Raw genomic sequence first — 26,033 nt, 5'->3', positions numbered from 1 at the left:
TCGTTGGTTCCAGGAACACCGCTTTCTTCCACAAGAGTTGGCTGCGCCCCCATTAACCAGAACACATGCACTTGAAAGTGACAGACACTGCACTCAGAGTGGCTTACGCTAAGAAGGGGTTTCCTTGGGTCATGAAATCAAATTGTCCAGAGAGAGAATCTGAGTGGCCCAGGTCTCCAGTGCATCAGGAGCAGCTCGCCCCCTGCCCGGGGACTCTGATTAATGTGAAGGCCTGAGGGTGTTTTCCAGCTCAGCAACAGGGAGGGGGAGGAGGAAACAAGCAAGCTCGTCCTTCCTGGTAATTCTCAGAGTTCCCCACCCTGGATCCACTGTTCAAAAGCACCAGGATGTCGGTGTCCAAACCAAGAAGAGGGTGAACACCTGGGTTTGGGGTGGGGCAGCTCCAGCAGAATAACAGGGACAGAGGGAGGACCATGGGGTCATCCATAGCAAGTCGAGGGGCTGCCTCCTTGAACAGAAGCTAAGGCACATCGCGCAGAGAAAAACAGACATCAGGTACCTCTGTTTAATGGCTTCTCTGTGACGTTATAAACGCAGAATTACAACTTGTAAAACAGAGTTAAAGAGCTTTTGTGAAATTGCGTGATGCTCCAGCCGTGGCTCGTCCCCCCGAGTTCTGTGTCTGGAAGCCTGGTGCTCAGGATGGCCGGCGGAGGTGGGGGAACCCTGGCGTTTGGGTCTAGTGGAGGTCATCAGGCCTTGGGCACCACCCTGTGAGGGAACTGCACTGTTCTCAGGGGACCCTGCTTAGCGCGCTGGAGAAGGGGCTCTTGTAATAAGCCAGTCTTGGCTTCCTGTCTTGCACATGACTGCACTCTCCTCCATGACACCATCCCCCTACAGCAGGACAGCAGGAAGACCTTCCCAGGGCCGGCCAGGAAGGGCCTCCAAGGCTGTTTCACGCTAAACACGTGATGTTGAGCACAGAACCCAGTTCACAGTAAGAACTCAGCAATATTTGACCTTTCAACATAAATGATGCAGAGAAAGGGTCAAGGCCCAGACATCGATTCTCACCAAGACCAGCTACATCATTCCCAGGACCCAGGGCACCACGAATCCATGGGTCCCCTCTTTCAAGCATCAGCAAGGATTTCGGGACAGTGACTGCAGACCAGGGACCCAAGTGCGCAGCCGTCAGAGCACAGGGCCTTCACCAGGTGTAGTGGTGGCAGATCTGTGACCATGGCTCTGATTAGCTCATCTTTTGAGAAAACAAGTCACTTCTGGGCAAGAACCGAGAGAGGGCCTATGCCCAAGGCCCACCTCCCTGGAACCTGAGCGCGAGCCCCACTGTCTGCCCCTGCTGGGTGCGTGGATGAGACAGACCTGCTCCTGGGAAATGCCACTTTCAGTCGACTTTAAGGAGGTGCGAAGGAAAGAAGAGACTTTATTTTTTTCTGATTTGGATGGGGAAGCTTCTGGAGGTGGAAGGCAAATGACAGTATGGGAGGGAATTTTCAGTGGAATAACGTTATAAATAGCTCTCAAAGCCCAACAAAGTGAAGACCATAAAAATGGATGCATTGCACAGCCCGGAATTCCACCAAGATTCTCTTTCAACAATGCACTTTATTAATAGATCGGTTCTCTTTACTCCGTTAAAATCATAAAGCTAAGCAATTTGTGGCTGGGTTAATGTCATTTTTGTCCTCACTTGAAGAGCTCACTTGAGCAGCAAAGACTTGTTTTGATCTAAGAGATTTAAAAATACATTTTTGAAAATTTAATTCCTATAATTTGGAAAAAATAAATCTTGTTTATTCTGCAGGGTGAATTACTGTACAGCTCCACAGCCATAGAGAGCGGGACCCAAATAATCCTCTCATCTTCCCAGGCATCAGTGGCAGAGGGGAAAGTCCCCTTGCTTTGTCCGACCCAAGATGATCCAAGATGACCTTATCCTGCACAACCTCAAACTCAAGGGCGAGGCACTGGGCCATGCCCTCCTCACTTTGAATACCGTGGCAGTTGAGCCTTGACTGCGACCATGACCAGTAGCAAAGTGGCGTGCTTCTTAGTCAGTGGGAATATTAAATGAACATTCACTTAAAACCTTACATGTGAAAAGCAGTCAGCTGGGTGGGAGGCACATATTTACTTTAGCCTCCCCAATAAAGGGAAGAATAAAAAGTAAACAAAGGACAGGGTGGACGGCAATTTAAAGCATGGGTCACACCTGGTCAGGAAGCCCCAGGAGGGCTGAGGGTGACCACCAAGGTCATGGGCAGAGGGAAGATGGCAAAACAACTTTGCATTTGGTCTGTTGTCAGAAAAGTGACCATGGAAACACGCTCGGCTCTGCGCGCTCCTCGAGGAGGAGCTGTGTGCCGGTGTTCTCTACCCAGCTGCCCTGCCTCTGCCCCCAACCCCGCCTGTCCTGCAGGAGCCCTCGCAGGCAGTGACTCGTGGCTCAGCAGCCTTAGGGTGGATTGGGATCTGCTGAAAGGAAAGACTTGCCCGTACCTGCCGGGGTCACCTCAGGGCTATAGGTGTTCCTCAGGCCCCTTCCCCCCAGGAGGGCAGTGAGAGGTCTTGGTGTGTCATTCTGAGTAGCACGTTGGAGTCTCAGGCCATCCCACCCTGAATACCCCTCTGTTCTGCGTACCCACACCAACTATCTGCCTGGCCCTTCGTCCCTGAAGGGCCGTCCCGGCTGGTGTTCAAGTAACCCTTCTCTTCTGTGATGTAAGTTTGTTTTTAACTGATACATTAAGGGCTGAACTCTGTATGGGGGCTGTTTATGGAGTGGCAGGTGAAGTTTTCAGTACACGTGTGCTCTGTGTAATGTTTAAATCAGGTTAACAGCCACCTCTACAAACGCTGATCATTTCTTTAGGGCAGAGACATTCAACATCCTTTCTTTTAGCTTCTTGAAAGATAGGATGCAGCATCATTACTGACAGTCACCATGTGTTCCTCCTCCTCCTCCTCCTCCTCCTGTCTCCTGCAAGCAAACCTGACACAGCACCGAAGCTTCTCCTATGCCAGCCTCAGTCCTCCCACCGTGTCATCTTGTGGGCATCGCACAGCCCTCACAGGAAGGGCCAGTTCAGGGCCCCATCTCGATTGCATCCCGTCTAATTGTTGTACTTTGCTATTCGTTATTACTCTGCCTGACAGCTGCGGCTTTCCCATGGGCATGCAGGTATGTGGGACAGGACATGCAGGGCTTGGAGGCACCCAAGGTTTCAAGAATCCACTGGGGGTCTGCAAATGCCTCTCCATTGGGGAAGTGAGGCTGCTATAAGTTAGGCTAGGACAAGGGCCAGCGAAGAGGTGGACTGGTGGCCGCTGGTGTTAGCAAAGCTTTATTGAACGCAGCCACACCCTTTGAGCACCTCCTGTCCAGTGCTGTTTTCACTCTGTCTGTACTTGCCTCAGAGACTGCGTCCCTCTTGAAGGGTAAAATATTTGCTACTTCACTCTTTGGAAAGTGTGTGAACCTCTGGCTTAAGAAACAATAAGAATGCACACTTGTAGTGCTCCTGACACACATGAAGCAGGACCAAGTGGGGTGGATGATAGAATTCTGCAGCAGATCTGGGGAGGGGGTCGCTCTCATCTTTGGTTCCTTCAAGTAAGGAAACAAGTGCAGAGCAGGTCCATCCAACCTGTGGAGAGGAGCGGGATCTAACCTCAGGCAACATACCCAGCTCCCCAAGGCTGTTCTACCACCCAGCCTTCTTCCATCCCTGCTTGGGTGGGAGAAAAGCCCCAGGCTACCCACGGAGGGTGTCACTTAGCTAAGTGATTCATTCATCTGGAAAAAGCAAGGACTGGGCTGGATTTTAACCCAGCCCAGCCATTAAGGAGCTTGTTCACCCTGACCTTTGAAATCAATCTTCTGTATTTACCTTGCCTCTCAGGAATGACTGTCACTCTGTAGTCATCGGGAGCATCTTCCCCTTCTCCCAGGCTAATGACTGCTGGCTGTAATACTAGACACCGCAGCGGCCCATCAGACCATGAGTTATGCATGAAGCCTATTAATGTACAGTATTCATTGTTGCATTTTCTTTCAAGTCAATAAAAAGGAAACAACTTATTATAAGGGCCCAAGGCCTACTTTGTGCATTACGAGAGTCTTTTCCTGGAATTACATGTTATGCCACCCATATTTAGGGCCCAAGGTAGTTAGGGCGAGTCTGGGCTCCTCTCATGAGCTAGAACATGTGGAGTGATGAGTCCTTCCTGAGAATCAAGACTTCCTAAGTATCAGTTTACACGTCTGTAAAATGGAGATGACACCCCCTCCCTGAAGAGTCCTGGTGGGAGATTCAACTTACAGAGTTAAGTATGATGTTGAACGCAGCATTTCATAAGCTCCGGATAGATGGAAATATTTTTTTCCTCCAGTTCTAAAGGTGCTCAGTCATCTAAGAATTACAGCTTGCTAGGAAAGATCCTCAAGCAGCCCTAAGCTTGTCATCCTCGGGCATCCAGCCTCCCTGAACAAAGGATCCTAGGAAGGCATCCCAGACCTCAAACGTCACTCACTTCTATGGGAGAAGGCACCACAACTCCAGCTGAGGATTTTCAAAGTATTTTAATTCTCATGGGAGCCTGCTCTGCTGGCTCACACCCCCCAGGAGTGCCCAGCCTCGGTGAGATTCCCAGCCAGAGAACAGTGCCCCAAAAGGAAAAGAAAGTATAGAAATACAGTGTTTCAAACAGTGCACTCAGCCACCACGTATTTGGGGAACTCCTAACATCTGCCTAGAGGGGGCGAGACCCGGGATGGAGCAGTGGTGAGAGGCTGTTTCCAGGTCCCATCTTTCTCCAGCAAATAAACAAGAGACCACCAAGAGGGCCTTTGGTCCTGGTCCTGGTCCTGGTCCTTGAGGAACCTGAGGCTTGGGGAAAGACGGGGATGCTGGCCCAGGCTGGAACGTGCAACTTTGTGACTCCTTGGGACGGCTCCACACTGGGTGCCATTTTCCTCTCTGTCCCGGGGTGGCTGATTCCTCTCGTGGTTGTGAACAGATCTGCTTTTCTGCTCATGTGCTGAAGAAGACGGGTGTTTGGGAACCTGCTCTGTGGAGAACCTGAACCCTTGACAGGCAGGAGAGGTGGCGGCAGGCAGGCATGTGCGTTGTCCCCTCGGAGAGCAGCCCATGCCAGGAAGGCCATGAAGTTGCGCCTCGCTCTTTGCCGCGCACACAGGGCTAGACTGCAGAGATTCCCGATAACGCACACCTTGCCACCTAGAGCGCCACTGGCTGCTTCTCTGGGGCAGCGGAACAAGTGCAGAGGGTCTGACTGAAGGCTCGGAGCCGCCTGCTGTATTAGAGTTCTCAAGAGAAGGACGATGGGACACGCGCGCGCGCACACAGCGTACACAACCTGCTGCACAGATGCATGCGGATTCGAGGAGGCTGACTACAGGGATGGGCTCACGCGTTCATGGAGACCGAGAGCTGCCACGGTGAGCAGTCTGCAAGCTGGAGGAGCAGGGCAGCCGGTGATGCCCTTCAGCTCAGAACCAAGGCTTGAGGGCAGGCGAGGATGGATGCCCAGCCCCAGCTGTCCAGGGCCTCCAAGCATTGGGTGGTCCCCTCCCCATCAGTGAGGGCCGATCTCTGCTAAGGATACCAAGTCAAACGCCGACCTCTTCAGAAAGGCCGTCACAGACACCCAGAAGTAACATTTGCCGCCTGTCTGGGCCTCGCTTAGCCCCGTCAGGTTGACACGTGAAATCGGCCATCACACATCCCTCTCTTGAAGATGTGGGTCTTGTAGGTTGGAAATGCTTAGGATGAAGCTGACGTTCAGCCTTGTTTCCCACAGTGGGGTCCCAGAGGCCCAGCTGGCGTCGTGAGCAGGCTGGGATGGGCTGGTAGAGCAACCTCAGGGCTTTCTCTTCCCATGGGACTCTGACGAGGAGCCATCAGTGAGTCAGGAACAGGCCAGTGTGGCTCACTCCAGTCCCCAGTCTGCCAGACTACAGAACTCCTCTCATGGGACGTCTGCGTGGACAAGAACCTCGGAGCACACGTTTTTAAAAATGCTGCCATGGGTGTTAGTGGCAGAAGTCAGAGGGCCTCCCCAGGTGTATTTTGATCTGGGCTAAGGGGCGATTGATGCTTGATTCTCTTTTAGGATTCCACATCACATTGGTAACCGAATTCCCCCCACCAAAAGAAAAAAAAAATGCAACTGTTAGAAATGCAGGGAAGAGGAGATGCAAGAGGAATGGAGATGTTGGTCATAGTGGTGAGATGAACAAAATCTGGGGACCTAAAGGAACCAGAGCCCGGCACAGGAACTGTAGATGACAATACTGTGTGTACTTGAACTTGGCCAACAGTGGATAAAGTGTTGTCACCAGGACAACAGCGTGTGACGTGATGGATGTGGTAATGAGTTTGGACTGTGTTGATCATTTCCATGTGTATGTATTTCAAGACCTGCTGTACACCTCCCATACCTGCAATTTACCCGTAAAGCTGGAAACAGACTACATTAAATCTTGTCTAAATTGATAATATGCAACAAAGATAACTAGACAAACATAATCTCGCCAAAGGATCCCTATTGTGCAGCTGATTCCCACAGTACGCGTAGAGAGGTACTTCCTGTAGTCGGACTTCCCTCCCCCCCCCCCACCCCACCCCAAGGCCAAGTGGGGCAGCGGCAGATTCCAAAGCAAGAGATGCTTACACCTCTTCTGCCTTCCATCCTCAAAGGCTGGCACTCCAGGTGTCATTCTTGCTTTCTATTAGCTCAGTACTGTCTCCAAATCTAGAAACTCTCCTCTCCTGCCTGCAGTTCCTCTCAAATGCAGGGAGACCCTCATTCCCCAGTGGAAGCTTCCAAAACAGCTCTGTTATCACTAAAAAGTTTCTTGTAATTCAAGTAAAACATGTAACATACGTAAACCATGGGTCAAAATTCTGTGGTAAATGTCAGCAAAGGAGGTGGTCAAAGTGGTACATATAATATACACAATGGGATATTAACACAGCGATAAAAGAGAACAAAATCATGGTGTTTGCAGGTAATTGGTTGAGGTTGGAGAAGATAATGTAAGTGAAGTTAGCCAGTCCCCGAAAACCAAATGCTGAATGTCTTCTCTGATATAAGGAGGCTGATTCATAGTGGGGTAGGGAGGGGGAGCAAGGGAGGAATAGATGGACTCTAGATAGGGCAGAGGGGTGGGAGGGAAAAGGAGGGGCCAGGGGGTTAGCAAGGATGGTGTAATGTGATGGACATCATTATTCAAAGTACGGGTATGAAGACACCAATTGTGAATAGACTGTGTATACAACCAGAGCTATGAAAAATTGTGCTGTAGATATGTAATAAGAATTGTAAGGCATTCCACTGTCACTTATTTTTTAAAAAATCAATTTTAAAAAAATTTTAAAAAAAGGTTCAGAGGTAATGAAAAAAAGTTGAAAGGCTACCTTTTCAATGCTCCTGTCACTTCTTCTTAGAGATTTTTTTATAAAATTCAATAAGTTAAAAAAAAATGGGACTCAACCTAAAGGCTACTAATAATTTATTTTCATATTTAAATTTAGGTTGTAATTATACGTGCACTTTTTCAGCCACTTAAAAATCACTCCCCAGTCACTTTTCTCTCACTGTCTGCTTTTGTCAGCTTTGCATCACTGTGACCACAGGATGACAAGAACAACTTAGAGGAGGAGGCGTTCAGTTAGGCTCCCAGTTCAAAGGTTCTGTCCATGGTGAATGCCTCCATTGTGCTGGGCCCAAGGGGACAGCATGGCGAGGGGTGTGGCACAGTAAAGCAGCCAGTTCATGACAACCAGGAAGCAGGGATAACGTGATCCCAAGGGCGCGACCCCAGCGATCTGCTTCCCCAGCCACGCCCCACCTGCCTATAGCCACCACCCAATAATCCATCCAAATTATTATTATTTTTTTTTAAAAAAGAGAGTGAGAGAGGGAGAGAGAGAGAGAGAGAGAATTTTTTAATATTTATTTTTTAGTTTTCGGCAGACACAACATCTTTGTTTGTATGTGGTGCTGAGGATCGAACCCGGGCCGCACGCATGCCAGGCCAGCGTGCTACCGCTTGAGCCACATCCCCAGCCCCATCCAAATTATTGATCCATCATATAGGCGGACCCGTTCTTAGGTCACAGCTCTCACACCTAGCCACCTCACCCGTAGACATTGCTGCCACGGCTCACGCACGAGCTTTCTGGGGACACCTCATATCCAGACCAGAACACAGTCACAGATGTTTTGCAAAAACATCGCAGCGTCCCCTCACATCCTCCTTCGGTCCCCTCTCAGTCCCCTCTGAAGGGCCCGTGCGTGCTGACCTCCTCCTGTTCACGGCCTGCTTTCCTCGGGTGCTGCCAAACACTCTGCTTAGGGCTCAAAAGCAGTTCTTGCAAAACTTCCCTCCATACTCTCCAAAAGCAGTTTTCCAGCATTTCCGTCAATTTTATGGAATTCTTCTTTCCCATACAACTTTGTATTTTAGTGAATTCAGGTCGTCCTATTGGATGGTTGAACTCACCCATGAGAGTGGCCAGAGACGCTTCTGAGTGGCGGTTAGTGCTGAGCAGAAAGGAAGGACAGAGTAGTGATGACTCTTCATGTTCTGATGCCTTCTGCTTTTGTTGAAACCTGGTCACCTAGGGATTGAATTATGTGGTGTCTTTGCACATGCATCTGAAAATTCCTGAGTCGGAAACCACTAGTCTCTCTTCAGACTGCAATGTTGTAGAAACCAGACTCGTAAATAAGAAGATCTGGAGTGCTTGGCGGGGTGTTAGTCAAACCCTGTTGCCAGAATCGTGGGGACGTTTTGAGACAGAGCGCCACACACAGGAGGGAGGGCTCCGATTGTTTATCACCTCCTATTTCAGTTTCTTAGATTTCGTCTTCTTTGCACCCAATAAAGGGTCGTCCTGCTTAGACACATTGAAAGATGGGTGCATTTGCTTCTGTCTATATAAAGAACAAAAGTACCCAAATTAGTGCCTGCTCAGAAGTCCCCCTGGAGGTGCTCTTGGGATTGTAAGGAGTGCCCGTCGTCCTGCCTCTCCCACCTTGTCGTGGATTTGAAGATCTCTCCATCAGTGTGGCCCGGGCGTGTTCACTTCCCACTTTGGCTTACAACCCAACAGTGCAGTCTCTGTGATGTTGCTCAGATGGTCCCGCCTTGGGCCATCGGGAGCTCTGGCAGTTGCCTCCCATCTCTGTTGACACCCCCTCTTGTTCTCCAGGCACTTTCTCCACCTCTGGTGGCACCAAGGTGGCACATCACAGCTCGGCTGGTACCTTCCATGTCCGAGTCCTGAAATCAGCTGTTTCCTGTCAGGATTCCCGGTTCTTGTTATTAGAGAATTGTATAAAATGAAGCTTCTTGAAAGTAGGAATTTGTCTTTGTTTAACAGGTTTCAATACTTACGTAAGTCCCCAGGCCAATTAATTCTGACGGAAGAGATGCTTCCATGACTGAAAGGGATCACTGGTTTATAAATGTCCCTATGCTCTGGATTTAGCATGCCGTGGGCAATACCATGTTAGAGAAGGACGGATGAGGTGGCCTCTGGGTGCGGCGGGTCACTTTTTCATACCTTGTTTCTCTATGGAGATAATAAGCACACCTACCTACTAGGACGTTTGAATGAACCATTGTACGTACGGCACTAAGGACAGTACCTGCACATAGCAAGTGCTCAATAAATACCAGGTCTTTGTATCCTCTGGGTGTTGGTCTTTGGATTCTTCCATCCGTCTCCCGTGGCAGCACCTACTGATCGACACTAATTTTCCATTTTGATCTGCTAATCGGAGGCAAGGAGCAGCCTTCAGCTCACCTTGTACTGTAGGCCAAAGAATAGGAATAATCACATCCTTCTACTCTAGGTTTCACACCCCAACTGAGGAAGAAAGAAAGTCAGATAATGAGTAGAACTTCAGGTTTGTGGCTGGGTGAGTTTTATTGTTGGACATGGGCATGAGATCCAAATGGCTAGACTTGGGACCTGTCTAGCCTCTGTCTAGCAGAGGGTAGCTGCTCATTGTCAGCCGAGCCTAGCAGGCCCAGAGGACAGGCCATGTGTAGCACCGTTTATGGCAGTGACCTGCATGGAGAGGATGTCCGCCAGGGGGGCCAGATCCCAGTGGGACCCTCATTGCCAGGCACTGCCCCCCCCCTCCCTCCCTCCCTCCCTCCCTCCCTCCCACAGGGGAAGCCAGTGAGGCGTGGCGGGGAGCGGAGGCCCGCATCTCCCCTTCACGGAGGAGAGCGAGGGAATGTCCTTCCTAGGTCCACCCCTTCCCGTAAAGTGTGACTCGTAGAAAACACAAACATCCTTTCTTGCCCATCAGAGGATTGGGTCACATGTGAAGGACCTCAGCAGCCGAAAGAGGCCTCTCTTACCTGAGCCAGAAAAATGCAAGAATCTGATTGATTTGACTTCTTGCTTTTAAATCCTAACTGCATTTTCAGACCCAAAGCAAATATTATCCATGGAAGTCGGCTGCTTGGCCAACACAAGAGCAGTTTTGTCCCCGCCACATGAATTCAAGTTCGGGTAGGTCAGGAGCCTTGGGCAGAAACCTCAGGCCTCCCTCTGGGTGCTGAGCACCTGAAAAGAGCATTTTCCAGCTTTTATCAATGGAGGGATTGGCAGCCCCGAGCCCTCGGCCTGCGTGTGGCTAAGGCAGCGCAACTCAAGAGCGGGAGAGGGGACGCATCTCGCCTGCTGACACTGATGGATGGTCGAGAGGAGCTTGGGGTCTCATGCTGAGCATCTTGAGGCCACTGTGAGCTCAGCGGGGAAGAGGGCTGTGACATCTGTCATGAGCTGGTCGAGGTGCAGCAGTGGTCAGGACTCGGCTTCTCTACCTGTTCGGCTCTCTGGTCCGTGTCACATGTCAACTGTCGTGTGGTCATTTCCCTGTTGAAAGCTGCGAATGCTCTGATACCTGTTGCCTCTTTATTGAAATGGACTGGTCCTTGAGAAGGTAGGCACTCCAGGGCGCAGAGTGAGCGTCACAGCCAGCAGGATGTCCTGGACCGGCAGTGTGACAGAGGTGAGTCCAGCTGCCGTGGCGCCTGTACTCACAGTAACAGCGGCAGCAGTGGTGGCAACACTGCGCACACCTGGAAACCTGCCGCCAAGTGAAGTGAACAGCAGGGCAACCGTGCACCTCCTCCTGTGCTCATCCTTGAGGCGTGAGGGACCCCTGCCTCCCATTCTCTCCTCCCTGTTTTCCTTTAACGGCTGGTTGTGTTGTACCATTTGGGAGACGTAGAACACGGCAAAACCCGAGTCGCGCCCCACGCGACCTTCAGGGGCTAGCTTGCCGAGCACGGTGCTGCTGAGAGTGCCTGGGTAGGCGGTCTTGGCCGGCTTCCCGTTCTGGCTCTGTAACTAACTTTTCTATTACTGATGCTGTCCCAATCAGTGCTACCATAAACGTACTTCAACACGACTCTTGGTTCACGTTTGTGAGATTTTCTCAGGGTATATAGGTGTACGCTAGAAGCAACATTTCTAGTTGGCACGCAGTGTGCAAATTCAGCTGTGCGCACAGTGCCCCATGCGCTCTGTGCTTTTAGAATCTGGCTGGTGGGCTGGGGAGCCCACCTAGCCCCCTGATTTCAGCCACGCATGGTGGTGTTGGGTCTTGCCAAATGACTGAATGTGACATGGCATCTTATGCAGATATTAATTTGCATTTTTCTGACAACAAATGAACTGGAGCATCTTGGTAGGGGGGATTTATATTTGCTTTTTGTGTAAAGTGACTATTGATGTCTTTTATGTATTTTCTTAGTATTGGATGTTTGGCCTAAATTTCTGTTGGGTTGTTTTAAGAACATTTTAGTTTTGAAAACCATCTGGAATTGATATTTAAGTATACTGGGGATCCAACTGTGTGTTGTTTATAGTGAAGACCAGTTGTCCCAGCACCGCTGTCGGGAGGGTGCTCCTGTCCCTGCGTCTTTACCAGGCCAGCCGTGTGGTCTCTGGATGTGGAGTGCCCGTGGACGCGCCGTTCCCACACACTAGTTCATTGGCGTGCCTTTTGGCAGAGCTTGGTAGTAAGTGTTGCTGTCTGGTTGGCACCCCACCTGCTTGTGCTCTGAACTGTTGCTAGGACTCCATTACAGTTCTCATGAGTTTTAGAAACAGACTATCAAATTCTTTCCCATCCCAACACCTCCCCCCTGCCAATAAACCTTTGGGGGAGTGGAAATTGTATTGAATATAAAGATCTAATTGAGGAGAATCAATGATACATGGATCTGATTCATACTTTCAATAGGATTTTATCATAATCTACACACTAGACATCTTAAATAGATGTATTGATAAGAAATTCTGTTTCTCTAATACATGTACTTGTTAACTCCTTTCTTCCTTCTTACTCAAATGAATAGGATTCCCATCATTTCCAACCGCAGTAATGATAGAAAATGGCAATGTTGTTTCTGATCTTACACACATGGAAGATCTTTTCATTACCTATGATCTGTACTGTAGCTTTTGTTACCCAGATGTTTCAAGCTGAAGATATCTCTACATTGAGGTAGAGCTTAGATAGATAAATGGATACAGTTTATAGGTAGATTTTAATCAATATATACATTTAGTAGTAGTTGCTAAGATTTTTCAGATTTTTTATAGTTAATCTTGCAGTTTTCTCTTTTAATTAACATTCTAAAGTCAGACCATTCCTATACTCCAAAGGAAAGAGATGTTTGATTTCGATATATTTATTTCTATATATTTGGGTGTGTTTACTTAGTATCCAATCTAAATATTCCCAGAGAAATAGGCTTATAAATTCCTTTCTTGTTTTATCCTTATCACCCTTTGGGATTAAAGATGTACTTAGAGAGAATTGCATAATTCATTTTTATTTCTCCCTCTTTGTTCAGTTTCTTTCATTAGTGTTTTTAATTTTCACCGCAGAGGTCTTCACTTCCTTTGTTAAGCTTATTCCTAAGTATTTATACAGCTTTTGTGAATGGTATTGCTTTAATAATTTCTTCCTCAGCCAGTTCACTATCGGTGTATACAAAGATTTTTATGACCTAGTATGGTAGATTTTTATGTTGATCTGCTGAAAGTGGTATGTTGAAGTCCCATGATATCATTGTATTGAAGTCTGTCTCTCCCTTTAGGTCTAGTAGTGTTTATTTCACAAGATGAAATGCTCCAACATTAGGTACATATAGATTTACCTACATATAGACCATTATTTCTTCTTGTTGAATTGATCCTTTGATCATTACATAGTAGCCTTCTTTGTCTCTGGTCTGACAGTTTATCTCATCAGATATAGGTATAGCTAGTCCTGCTTGCTTTATGTATCCATTTGCTTGGGATGTCCTTTTCCTTTCTTGTGTTCTGAGTCTTTACTTGTATAGTTTATTGTAGGCAGCAAAAATTTGGGTCTTGGTGTTTCTCTACATCAGCTAGTCTGTGTCTTTTAGTTGAAAAATTCAGTTCATTTACATTCAAGGGTTATTACTGATAGACTTACTCCTCTCAATTTGTTGATTTTCTTCTAGTTTTAAATATTCTTTGTTCTTTCTTTTTTCATCTTAATGATTTGATGGCATATTGTATTGATAATATTAGATTCTTTTTCTCTTTAGTGTATTTACTTTTCTAGTAAGATTTATACTTCCACATGCTTAAATGATGGTCGTTACTTTTCTTCTGTATGTAGGACTCCCTTAAACTCTTTTTTTTAATTGGAAGGACTTAATTCTTAATTTTTGCAGGATATCCTTGATGAATATAGTATTCTTGGTTGGCAGAAATTCTGTTTCAGGACTTGGAATGCTTCATTCCATTCCCTCCTTGCTTATAGGGTTTCTGCTGAGCAGTTTGCTGTTATTCCAGTAGGAATACCCTTAAATACTCCTTGGCATTTTCTCTAAGAAGACTTTAGAATTCTTTGTCTTGTGCCTTTGATTTTGACTATAATATACCTTGGTGTATATCTTTTCCGGTCACGTGTATTTGAGGGTCCTAAAAGTTTCTTCTACATAGGTTAGTGATATTTGCTTTTATTTCATTGAATAGTATTTATATGTCATTAACTGTTTTCACTTTGGGTATTCCAAAAACGTGAATAGTCTCTTAAAGTTATCTTAAAAAAAAAATCTTAAATGTTCTCTTCATGATTTCTTTTCTTATTTGGGGGGTATTTTAAAAGATATACAGATTCAGGTACTCTGTACTTGCTCTCTTCTCTTGTTGAGGCTTTCAAATACACACACACACACACACACACACACAGATAAGTGTGTGGATATATGTAACATAACTTATTTTTTATTTGAGTTCTTCTGTTCTTTTTTCAGAATCTCTTTGCTGAATTTCTCATTTCTATCCTGTATTGTTTTCATTGTTTCCTTTAACTGTTCACCTGTATGCTCTTGGATCTCATTGAGTTTTTGTATAATCGTTATTTTAAATTCTTTATCAGCCATGCCACTTGTATTTCTTTGGTATCTTTGCTATTGTTGTTATGTTCTCTTGGAGGCATTGTATTACCTTGTTTTTACATTTCTTGTGCTTCTACATTCAGATTTCTGCATCTGGTGGATTAGGGATCTCTACTACTATAATGGGTGTCCTTTTTAAGAAGCAGCTTTTTTTGAAGATGTGTCTTGGGATGTTGTTTTGTTATGCAACAATGGCTCTGTTTTCAGTTAGGCATCATAGGGAAGTCTCCCCATAGCTTTTTTGGCCGTGATTAATGACTCTGGGCAAGGTGTGTATCATGGTGGAATTGAGACCCACTGAGTTCCTGGGCCACTTAAAAGATGGGACACTAGTGGCTCAGGCAGGTTCGGTGCAAAGAGCAGCAGGCATGGGATGCTTGCTTTGTGGCTACTGCTGCAGATGATGGGGTTCTTCAGGCACTGTTGATGCTAGCTCTGCTCACAGTAAGAGACTCTGCCTTTGACAGCTTCTGCAGTGATGGGCTGCCTAACTGCTTGTTTCTGACAGTCAGATCCTGCACCAGGTGCTGAGGCGAAGGTGGAGGACAGCAGTTGCCCCTTTCTGGTGCTCACTCCCAGTGCTGACAGCAGCCTGTAGCCATCCAAGAGGGGTAGTGGCCAGTGGCAGCAAGAATGTGGTATTCTTTGCTTGTGACAGGGCAAGTCCAGGATGGACTGCAGTTCTTCTCAGCTGCTGTGGCCTTGCACTCGAGGGGTGGATGTGCCAGGAAGTGCTCCCTGGGTCCCCTGCTCCTGTTGTGCCTGACAGCTGGAGCCATGGGGTTGCTCAGGATCCTCTCGGCACCGGCGGCATCTGGGGTTGTGCCATTCCCCCTTCCCCCGCATGGAAAGAGGTTTCTTAGCATTGTACAGGAACAGGGGCAGGCCTTCCTCATGGGCATCTACCTTCAGTCCCTGCACTGGTGTGAGTCCACAAGCATCTCCGCTGCCTCTGTACTCAAAGTCCCAGTTCCCTGATCCGCCAGTGCCCTCCATTCCTCTCTGGGTCACAGCACCTGTCCCCTACAGTGCAGGGCACCCAGGGGGCTTATATCCCAGTCGCTCCGCAGGGCCAAGCTTTGTTCACAGGCCTCTGTCCCCAGCCAGTGCAGTGGAATGCCCGCAGAGTCGCAGAGAGGGGCATTGGCAAGGGTTTCTGACCCTGACAGCACCGCACTTGGACTCACTTCTCCAGATGGCTCTGGCTCGCGCAGCCTGGGCGTTCACTGGGAGAGGATGTGAGCTCCTTTCCCAAAGCGAGGCCGCTGCGCAGATCTGCCTTCTTGTCTCAGTGGGCTGCAAGCTTGTGGGACTGGGAAAGGTTCCAGTAGCTAGGATTTTCATTCTCCATGCTGCTAGAGTTTGCTGGGAATCTCTCTTTCACCCTCATTTCTCCCCTGAAAAGGGAGACCGCTCCACCCCGACTGTGCAGCCAGGGAGGCAGATGCCAGGCTATTTCCCCCTCTTTCTACGCTGTTTTCCCAGCTCTCTCGGAATCTTTGCAGGTTCCAGACTCTAGATAGTTGATTTCCAAAATTCTCCCTCAGTCACTCGTCTCAAAATGTAGCTTGTACTCTTCCTGTGGAGGAGGTGAGTGCTAGGTGCCTCTATTGTGCCATCTCGGGTCCCCTGATTAATTTTTAAGAAACACTGTGGTGTAAGTGTGGAATACACCCAAGCTGCTCTCACAGAGGCTGAGGTTGGGAGGCCTGTGGTGCAGCCTGTGATCCCGTGACTCCGAGAGCTGAGGCAGGAGGAGTGCAGATTTGAGGCTGGCCTCTGGGGCTTAGAGACCCTGTCTTAAAATTAAAAAAAAAAAAACAAACAAAAAAACAAAAAAAGGACTGGGGATGTAGCTCCGAGGTAGACCGCCCTTGGGTTCAGTCTTCAAAGGAAGAAAGGAAGGAAAGAAGAACACAGCTGAGGGCAGAGGCTGGGGGAATGTGGACCGTCAGGAGCCCAGCTGGGGTCAGGAGCAGACGCGGGGGAAGGTGGCCAAGCAGGGTGAGTCAGGGAGCAATCGTGTCCTGTGTGTCTGAAAATCCAGAAGACTCTGAATAGTTCTTTACATACGAAGTGATCAGTGGAGAAGACAATAAAGCTCCAAAGTGAAGTGTGAGTTCACGTTGCCCCGGCGCAGGACAGAGGGCTCAGTTCTCTGCACGCTCTTCAGTGCCAGCCATGATGGGCCTTGAAGTTGTGGCCACTCTTCTGGTGTCCCATCGTGAGGGGAAAGCCCTAGTTTGCCTTTCCCATGATGTATTTACTTAGTGGTTCTTGTTAGTTACATGTGACAGTAGAGTCCACTTTGACATAATCATAAAAACGTGGGATACACCTTGTTGTGATTCAGTCCCGGTACCTTTCTTCCCCTCCTTCCCCCACCCCTGCTCCCTGCCCTCTATTAATCTTCCTGCTGTTTACCCAGAGTTGCTTTTTAATTAAATTCTGTGTCTGTTGGCAGTGGGGAGGATTTCTGTGGAATGGTCACCTGTGTACATGGAAAGTCGTGTCAGATTCTCTCCACTACGTCTTCCCTATCCTATCCCACTTCCCTTCACTTCCCTTTGCCTGCTCCATTGAACGTCTATTCTCTTTTTCTTAGCCACCCCCCCCCCCCACCTTATTGTGGGCGAGCTTCATATCAGAGAAACATTCAACCTTTCATTTGGGGGATCAGCTTATTTCCCTTACATGATAGTTTCCAGATCTGTCCGTTTGCCAGCAAATGTCATTCTTCTTAATGGCTGAGTAATACTCCCTTGCATGTGTGTGGCTGTGCGCGCGCGCACACACATACACACACACACACACACACATTTCCTTTCTCTCTTCATCTGTTGAATGGTACCTAGGTTGGCTCCATAGCTTTGCTAATGTGAACTGATCTGGTGTAAACGTTGATGTGGCTATGTCACTGTAGTATACTGATTTTAAAACCTTTGGATATATACCAAGGAGTGGGTTATCTGGGTCAAATGGTGGTTCCTTCCCGAGTGTTTTGAAGAATCTCATACAGCTTTCCAGACTGTTGGCGCAATTTGCAGTCCCATTAACGTTTGAGTGTATTCTTTTCCCCACATCCTCACCAATGTTTGTTACTTGTATTTTTGATAATTGACATTCTGACTGCAGAGAGATGATATCTCAGTGTTGTTTTAAATAGCATCTCTCTAATTAATTACTAGAGATGTTGAATATTTTTTCATATATTTGTTGACCACTCATACTTCTTCTTTTGTTAAGTAACTGCTACTTCATTTGCCCATATTTTGATTGGAATACTTGGGTTTTGTTTGTTTTTGGTGATAAGGTTTTTGAACTCTTTGTATAGTCTGTATATTAACACCCTGAGGAGCAGGTGGCAAACACTTCTCTCCCATTGTCTCTTCATGCTCCTGTTGTCTCCTTTTCTGTGAAGAAACTTTTTAATTTAATGCCATCCTATTTATTGATTTTTTTATTTGACTTCTTACACTTTAGGAGTCTTGGTAAGGAAGTCAGTTCCTGAGCTGGTCTGTTGGGGTGTTGAGCCTACATTTTCTTTACCAGGTGCAGGATTTCTGGTCTGATGTCTAGGTCTTTGATCCACTTTGAGTTGAGTTTTGTGAAGGGTGAGAGATAGAGGTTCAATTTCAACCTCCTACATACAGATTTCCATTTTCCCCAGGACCATTTGTTGAAGAGGCTGTCACTTCTCCAATGTGTGTTTATGGTGCCTTTGCCCAGTAGGTGTATAACTGTAGTTTATGTGGGTTGTGATTGTATTTATGAGGTGTGACTCTGTGTCATCCATGCTGTTCCATTGGTGGTCTTGCCTGTTTTGGGTGCAGACATGCTGTTTTTGTGATTCAGGCTCTGTAGTATGATCTAGAGTCTGGGAGTGGGAGGCCTCCTGATTCACTGTCCACACTACGGATTGCTTTGGCTCTTCTGGGCCTCGTGTTTTCCTAGATGAATTTCATGACTGCCTTTTCTATTTTTATGAAGAATGCCATTGGAATTTTGATGGGATTTGGACTGAACCTGCATAGTGCTTTTGCTAGTAAGGGCATTTAGACAATATCAATTCTGCCTGTTCAAGAACATGGGAGGCTTTCCGTCTTCTCAGGTTTTCTATTTCTGTCTTTAGTTTTCTATAGTTGCATTGGAGGGGTCCTTACCCTCTTTTGTTAGTTTGATTACCAAGGTTTTTTTGTTGCTGGTGTGTGTGTGTGTGTGTGTGTGTGTGTGTGTTTTAGGCTTCTGTGAATGGGATCGTTTTCCTAATTTCTTTTTCAGCAGATTCATCATTGGAGTATAGAGATGCAGTTGACTTACAGATGTTGATTTTGTATCCTTCTACTTTGGAGAACTCATTTATGAGTTCTTGAAGTTTTCTAGTGAAGGTTTTTGAGTCTTCTAAATATAGGACTATGTCATTGGCAAATAGATAGTTTGAGCTCCTCTTGTTCTGTTCACATCCCTCTGCTTTCCTTCTCTTGCCTAATTCTCTGACTAGAGTTTCAGGGATTGTGTTGAATAGAAGTGGTGAAAGTGGAAGTTCACGTCTTGTTCCTGTTCTTAGAGGGAATGGTTTCAGTTTTTCTCCATTCAGAATAATGTGGGCCTTGGGTTTGTCACAGAGAGCCTTTACAATGTTGAGGAATGTTTTTCTAGTATTTTAATCATGAATGCATGCAGTATTTTATCAAATGCTTTTTCTACATCTGTTGAGGTAGTCCTGTGATTCTGGTCTTTAAGTCTATTGATGTGATGAATCACATTCATTGATTTTTGTATGTTGAACCAACCTTGCATCCCTGAGATGAAACCCATTGGATCATGGAGCACTGTCTTTTCAATGTGTTTTTGTTTGTGATTTGCCAGTGTCTTATTAATAATTTATATTAATCAAGTACATTTGCCTGAAGTTTTCTTTCCTTGATATGTCTTTGCCTGGTTTTGGTATCAGGGCGATACTGGCTTCATAGAAGGAGTGTGGAAGAGCTTCGTGTTTTCTATTTTGTAGAATAATTTGATGAAGATTGTTAAAGGTCTAGTACAACTCAGCTAAGAATCCATCCGGTCCTGGGCTTTTCTTTCTTGGTTGTTTTTTTTAAATATATATATATATATATATATATATATATATATGTTTGGTTGTATTTGGACACAATATCTTTATTCCGTTCATTCATTTTTATGTGGTGCTGGGAGTGAACCCAGGGTCCCACGTGTGCTACGCAAGCACTCTACCACTGAGCCACAACCCCAGCCTCTTGGTTGGCTTTTGATGGATTTTTCAAATTCATTACTTGAAATTGATCTGTTTAAGTTTTCTACATACTCCTGGCTCAATTTGGATAGATCATATGTCTCTAGGAATCTGTCGATGTCCTCAAGATTTTCTAGCTTATTGGAGTTTAAATTTTCAAAATATTTTGCATCCCAGGAGTGTCTGTGGTGGTATTTCCTTTTTCATCTCAGATTTTAATAACTTGGGTTTTCCCCTCTTTCTTTTGATCAGCTTAAGGGTTTATCAATTTTGTTTATTCTTTCAAAAAACCAATTTTTTCATTGATCTTTGAATTATTTTTTATCTCAATTTTATTGATTTTGGCTCTAATTTTAATTATTTTCTGTCTTCTGATTTTAATGTTCATTTGTTCTTTTTCTATGGTCTATATTAGATTATTTATTTGGTAGCTTTCTAATCTTTTAATGTATGAGCTCAATGCTATGAACTTTCCTCTTAGAACTGTATTCATAGTGACCCAAAGATTTCGATATATTGCAACACTATTCTCATTTACCTCTTAGTCTTTTTTAAAATTTCTCCCATTCATCATTCAAAAGTGTATTATTTAGTTTCCATGTGTTAGAATAATTTCCTTTTTTACCATATCATTGATTTCTAATTTCATTATGCTCTGATAGAATGCAAAGTTTTATCCCTGTTCATTTGTATTTGCTAAGATTTACTTTGAGGCCTAAAATATGGTCTGTTTTAGACAGTGTTCCATGTGCTGCTGAAAAGAAAGTATATTCAGTCATTGAGTGAAATATTCCATATATGTCTGTTAAGTCCAAATTATTAATTGTATTCTTTAGTTTTCTAGTATCTTTATTTAGTTTTTGTTTGGATGATCTGTCCAGTGTTAAAAGAGGCATGTTAAAGTCACCCAGTATTATTGTGCTGTGGTGTATTTAACTCAAAATATTGGGAAGCATTTGTCTAATGTACAAAAGTACTCCCTTGTTTGGGCTATAAATACTTACAATCATTATTTCTTGTTGTGTGAGTCCCGTAAGCAGTACAGAATGTCCTTCTTTGTCTTTTCTGATTGACTTTGGATTGAAGTCCACTTTATCTGATATGAGGATAGAACATCCTGCTTGTTTATGAGACCCATGTGAGTGGTATGTTTTTTCCCATCCTTTTGTTGGAGACAACATGTTTGTCTTTAATCAAATCTGCCAACCTATTCGACTGAGGAGTTTAGACCATTTATATTCAGTGTTGTTATTGAGACATGATTTTTATTTACTGTCATTTTTGTTTCTAGTATTTAAACTGCATTTCATTCTCATTCAATTCTTCTATTGCAGTTCCTCCCTCTGCTGGTTTTCATTTTTATTTTTCATTTCTTCTTCATGAAATATTTTATGGAGTATGTTTTTAGTGCAGGCTTTCTAGTTATGAAATCTTTTAGCTTTTGTTTATTCTGAAGGTTAATTTTGCTGGGTATAGTATTCTTGGTTGGCATCGATTTTGTTTCAGAGCTTGGTATATAATATTCTAATACCACCTAGATTTTTAGGGTCTGGGATGAAAAATCAGTTGAAATATGGATTTGTTTACCTTTAAATGTGACTGGTCATTTTTCTCTAGCAGCTTTTAAAATTCTATCCTTACTAGGCATTTTAGGCATTTTCATAATAATGTGGTTTTGAGTGGATGTGTTGTGATTTCATATATTTGGAGTTCTGTAAGCCTCCTGTATTTTAATTTCCATTTCATTCTTAAGGTTTGGACATTTTTCCAATTTTGGACATTATTCATTGAAAATATTGTGCATTCCTTTAGTTTGTGTTTCAGACCCTTCATGTATCCCAATGAATTTTAAATTTGGTCTTTTAATGTTATCCCATATTTCTTGAATATTCTGTTCATGGTCTCTTAACTCTTTTCTTTGGTCACCTTTATTTTCAAGATTATATATTTTGTCTTCAAGGCCTGAAAATCTGTCTTCAAAGTGGTATAGTCTATTAGTGAAACTTTCCACTGAATTTTAAAATTGTATTCATTCTTTCATTTCTAGGATTCCCATTTGATTGTTTTTCAGAATCTTTATCTCTTTACTGAAGTGATGTTTCACTTCTTGTATTTTCTCTCTGATTTCACTCCTTATTTTGTCTTAACCCTTCGTAGAATGGGTTAACTGGGAATTTTCTTAATTCCTTCTCACATCTTTGGTTGTTTGAGATGTTTTTTTTCCTTGCTTTTTCATATTGTCTGTCTCTCTACTTATCAGTATGGCTCTGATTTCTTCTTTGAAGTGAAGGAATACTTTTTGAGCTTCTTTCTCTTAAAATCTCTGTGTTGGGTGAATATGCATATAATGATATTTTAATTCACTGTGTGATCTCTGCTGACCCCAATATCAGCCCCACTTTAAGTGATGTCACTAAGCCTTATTCACTATAGTCACTTCTGTGCCAGGCCTCAGTCTGTTCAACCTTATGAGAACAGAAACTTATGGCAGTTGACTTCTGCTGTTCCTCAAGTTCAGGTATATAATAATTATAACAAAAGTTCTGGAACAGGTCTAAAAATTAGTTGTTAAATTTAGTCAACTTCCTATAACCCTCAGTGAGGGTTTAAAGTTGGGAAGACATAAGATTGGGCAATAGAGGGGACAGAAAGAGGAGAATGAGAGAGAGGGAGGGAGAGAGAAAGGGAGGGAAGGAGAGGGATAGCTGTAAAAAGTGTAATTTACACCAAGGTAAAGGAGAGAGATGGATGGGTGCCATTTGAAGTTGTAGCAGACAGTGCCAGAGAGTAAGTAGGGTATAAGAGAGGTGGCTATAGAATAGAGCTGGGAAAACAAGGATAGGAAGATTGATTCCAATTAATGCTTTAAACTATTAGATGAAATACGTCCAAACTGGTTGAAGGTACAAAGTTGGCAACTGGGTTAACAATTATCATTCAAATTGAGGAGTTATTTGTATGCTTAAAGTTGACCTTAGAGTCGTTTATAGCATACCATGTCCAGGTGACAGAAATTCTTGTTTGGATTTCACTGGGATTTGTACAGTTAGCAGATGCCCATCAGTCTTAGGTTGTGGGGGGGGCCAGGGGACCGGTTCCTAGTTGCTATGATGGTCCTACCAGCAGGGCCTGCTGCCTAGTGCTCGTGTTTCGTGGTATTGTGTGTAGTGGTCAGGATGTAGGCTCTGGCATGTCCTTGTGCTTGCTGTGTGTCCCTGTGTACCTCTTCCCCCTCTGTTGGTTTCTTTTTGTAGTAGTGAAGGTCCTGGTGGCTGTCTATGGGCACAGAAACACTGGCTATGGATTTTCTGTGGGTGATCTGTCTGCAGAAGTTTCTTGCCACCGACACACGTCTCTGAAGTACAGTGGGGAAGGGGCTCCAGTGATTCACCTGGATTCTAGTTTCCACTGCCTCAGGCTGTGAATCCCAGGGACTGACTCCGGTATGCATCTTGCCAGTTATGATTGAGCTGGTATCATCTCCTGTCTGCTACATAGCCCCGGGCACTTTCCCCGGGGGACTCTGCCACTGGATACTCATGCAGCTTTTCTGTGCTAGGCCCTGTGATCTCAGCCCATCTATCCAGATCCTGGGACTGTCCCTAGTTCTCCTGTGGTGCCTCCCCTAGAGTCAGTGGTTGGGGGCCTGGTGAATCTACCTTTTTTTTTTTTCTTCAGAGCAAAGCTTCTGCTTTGTTGCCTTTGTCTGGTCAAGTGCGCCAGGAGAGGTTGCACAGAGCTGTCACCCTGCTGGGGTACACAGAGGCTGAGTCGGGCTTGCTGTAGTTCCCGACACTAGACCCCTCCAGTCTGCTCCATTCCCCTAGCTTGTGGTGCAGGGGGGAGGGAGGGCAGTTTCATGGGTTTAGGGCCGGTAGTGGTCCTTCTAGAAGTCCTCTCTGAGCAGATTTCACTGCAGGAAGTCCCTCTGGTTTACTTGGCAGCTGTCTGGGTAGACACCATGATGACTTTCAGAGGGTGACTGGTGGCTGACGGCTCCACAAGATGGTGCAGTCCCCAGCTGTGAAAAGAAGGCTACTGCTTTTCACAACTTGATTTTAAGCTGTTTGCACTGTTTTAAGGAGCTTTCTGTTATCATTGCAGTTACCATTGTTACCATTCAGTAGCCAGTTTTGTCTGTCAACCATTTTGAAGTGGGTGAGCCCGAGAGAAGGTCCACCCCACTCCCTCTGCTGCCCCTCCCTTACGCACCACTTGGGGTGGGTGGTCAGGGCGGTCTGCGTTCCTCTTCCACCCTGGTGCCCTCTCTTCCGGTCTCTCGGGGTCTCTGACCATGCAGCGTCCTCAGCCACCTCCAGTGTTGCCTTTCCTTCCCTGCCCCCTTGTGTGCTGCGGGGAGATGCGGCACTGCCTCCTGACTGCTTCCGCCGTCTTGCCAGTTCCTCATTTTCTTTTTATAATCGTTCTTTCAGTGTTTCGAAATCTTTGCCTAATTCAACCTCAGCAAGATCTTTTCCCATGTTTTCTTCTAGAAGTTTTATGGTTTAGGGATTATGTTTGGGTCTGACCTCTAATTTAGATTCATTTTTGTATAAAATATGAAATAGAACATCATTCCTTGTATATAGATAACAAACTGTTCCAGTGCAATTTCTTCAGAGACATCCTCCTGTCTCAGCCTTCCGAGTTGCTGAGATTGTAGGAATGCACCCTTGTGCCTGGCCTGGCAATATTTTGTAGTTTTCAGTGCATAGAAATTTCACATTATGTTTTCAGATGTACGCATCGGTGTATCACACCTGTTAATATCATTGTCAATACCATTGTTTTTACTTCCAGTTTCATGCATTCAATACTGAAATACTGATGGTTGATTTGACATATTGATGTCCTAATCGCCTTGCTAAGCTCACTTAGAGTTCTAGCTTCCCTTTGGAGATCCCATCATCGGGTCTTCTACATAAATGTTTCACCTCTTCTTTCTGACCCGAGCCCTCCCTGCCCTGGATAGGCCTCCAGGCGGTGTAAGTAGGTAGTTGTGTAAGTAGGCGTCCCTGGGCTTCCAGGAGAGCACTGAAGAAGGATGCTAACCGCGGGTGTCCTGCAGATGTCCTGTATCAGGTGAGGGGTGTCATTCCAGCCCCAGTTTATTTGATTTAGTAAAACATTTTGAAGTTTCAGCCATGTTTCAGCATATGTTGGAATGTCTACGTTGATTTTTTTTTTAATTATTCAACTAGCTCATTATTGATTGATAGCATAAGCGGCTGTGAGTCACGATGTGGTCCTGAGATCAGTGAGCTTCAGTTTTGTTCAGAATACTCCTATCCGTACTCATAAGGAATACAGATAGGAATAGGTCTCACATGGACTTGCGTCTCCCTTTGTTTCTCGAGTCTGGATGGGGACTTGTCAGCTCTATTGACCTTCTCATGGATTGGCCTGTGTTCCCGTCTTCAGCTCCAGCGTTTTCTGCCCCAATCCATATATTCTGCTTATTTCAGGCTATGTTTTCTGTTCTTCTTCTAGTTTATTTGCGCCCAAAACATTGTTTGACACACTTGTTTTCCTAATATGTGTTTTTAATAGTATTAATTTTCCCCAAGTATTGCTTTAGCAGCATTCCACAATTATTTTTCATTTATTTATTTTATTTATTACAATTGTTTTACAAATTAAAAATTTTTTTTGTTGACCTAGAGATTTGTTATAGTGATTACAAGTTTCCAAATTTCTGGGTATTTTCTAGAGATCCTTTCTATTTTAATTGCTTTTGTCAGTTAACACGTTTTTTATGACTTGAATCCTTTTAAATGTACTGAAACTATTTTACAAACCAGAGTACTGTTTATTTGGGAAAATGTTCCATGAACACTTGAAAAGAACATGTCATTTCTTTTGGGTGGAGAGTATTAAGAATGTCAGAAGGGGCTGGAGCTGAGGCTCATTGGTAGAGTGCATACGTGAAGCCCTGGGTTCGATCCTTAGCACAGTAAATAAATAAATAATCCATTGGCAACTGAAATTTTTTTTAAAAAAGACCAATTAGAGGTCAAGATGATTGATCTTATTGCTCAGATTTTCTATATTCTTACTAGCTTTCTGTGAACCAGTTGTATCAATTACTGAGATATTCAAGTATCACCCTATAATTATGGCTTTTCTCCTTCACCTTGCAGCTCTGTTTTTGCTTCCTATGATTTTAAGTGGTTACTAGGTACATTGATATCTAGGGCTTGTACGTATTCCTGATTCATATCATGAAAAGTCGTTCTTTGTCTCTGATGCTGTGCTCAGTTCTAATTAGCCACTCCAGGGCTCCCTTGATCA

The sequence above is a fragment of the Marmota monax genome, unplaced genomic scaffold, assembly GCF_021218885.2.
Source record: "Marmota monax isolate L192 unplaced genomic scaffold, Marmota_monax_Labrador192_F-V1.1 WCK01_AAM20220418_F8-fsc00028, whole genome shotgun sequence".
Taxonomy (NCBI): domain Eukaryota; kingdom Metazoa; phylum Chordata; class Mammalia; order Rodentia; family Sciuridae; genus Marmota; species Marmota monax.
Note: the sequence above shows the minus strand (reverse complement) of the source record.